This window comes from Trachypithecus francoisi, unplaced genomic scaffold (genome assembly GCF_009764315.1).
Source record: "Trachypithecus francoisi isolate TF-2019V2 unplaced genomic scaffold, Tfra_2.0 Lachesis_group10, whole genome shotgun sequence".
Taxonomy (NCBI): domain Eukaryota; kingdom Metazoa; phylum Chordata; class Mammalia; order Primates; family Cercopithecidae; genus Trachypithecus; species Trachypithecus francoisi.
This window is the reverse complement of record NW_022681455.1, coordinates 32,266,659-32,267,986: the sequence shown is the minus strand read 5'-3', so window position 1 is coordinate 32,267,986 and position 1,328 is coordinate 32,266,659.

Genomic DNA, 1,328 nt, shown 5'->3' with positions numbered 1-1,328 from the left:
TCCAGCCTAAGCAATGCATTGTGCCAGGATTGCGGGGAGGGAGGGAGTAGCTGCAGAAGCAGGGAATAAAGAATTTGGACTGAGACACGTTTCAGTTGCCATCCTGGTGGGGAGTGGGGGAGGTGGCTGATGTGAAGAAAACAGTGATTCCGCTGAAAACACATCAGACAGTCCTCTGTCCTTACCAGGTGCTCCATATAGTTTGGCGTGAGAGGCAGAAAGGTCTGAGTTCCAAGGAGAGGCCAAGGCTGGACACGTCCATTGTGTGGCCACAGCTTCTTCCCAGAGCTTCCAGGAGACATGTTCACACCACTTCCCACCACCCTCACGGGGCTGTTTGTTCTGTATGTCTCTCCCACCTAGACTGGGAGCCTTGGAGGGCAGGGCATTGGGGGCCAGAGAGCCTTCCGGGCAGACAGACTCTTCTAATGCCAGGCTCAGAAGCCCCATGAGGAAGGTAGGTGAGGAACAGGCAGCCCTTGATCCATGACTGTGCCAGGTTGGGGACCTGGGACCCAGGGAAGCCTTCTCCCGCCTCACTGTCAGCACAGGCCAGGGATTGGAGATTTTACCTCCTTTGGTGTTTACCAAACACACAGGGAAGACGGTTGTGAGTAGACCAGGGCAGCCCAGCTGGGTGATCAGCAAGTCTCACCACCTCAGGCTACCCTCACCACACACCGCAGCCTGTCCCCTGCCCACACTGCACATCTTGAGTGCTCTGACCCCTTCACTACCCCTTCATCCGCCCCCTGGACAGCAGTCCCTAGACAGGTCCTGAAGCCCCAGCCAAGTACCTGCTGCCCACTCCCAGTGCCACACCCAACCTTACTAGCTCTCACCCACCCTCCCATCCGAAACCTCAGCCCTCCCACCCCCCATACCCACCTGAGCCCCCGCTTTCAGCTGCCTAAGAACGTCCCCCTGATGTGAAGAAAACAGCGATTCCACTGAAAACACATCCGACAGTCTATCCTTAGCCGGGGCTCCATATAGTTTGGCAAGAGAGGGAGAGAAACAACAAAACAACAAAAAAATACACACACACACACACCCACACACACACACACACCCACACACACACATCCATACACACACACACACACCACACAGATTCACAAACACTTTGGATCCCTGGGGCTTGGAGATGTTTTCTAAAGGGCAAGCAGTTGTTTTGCTTATTTAATTTTATTGACAATCATCTTGTCATTCACTCTTGTAATTATAAATTTTTGGATTTACCTTTTTAAATATATTTTAATAGATTCCTTCCTCATACTAGACCCCAGCACACAACTGCTTTCCTTGTCAGGAAAAAAATAAAATAA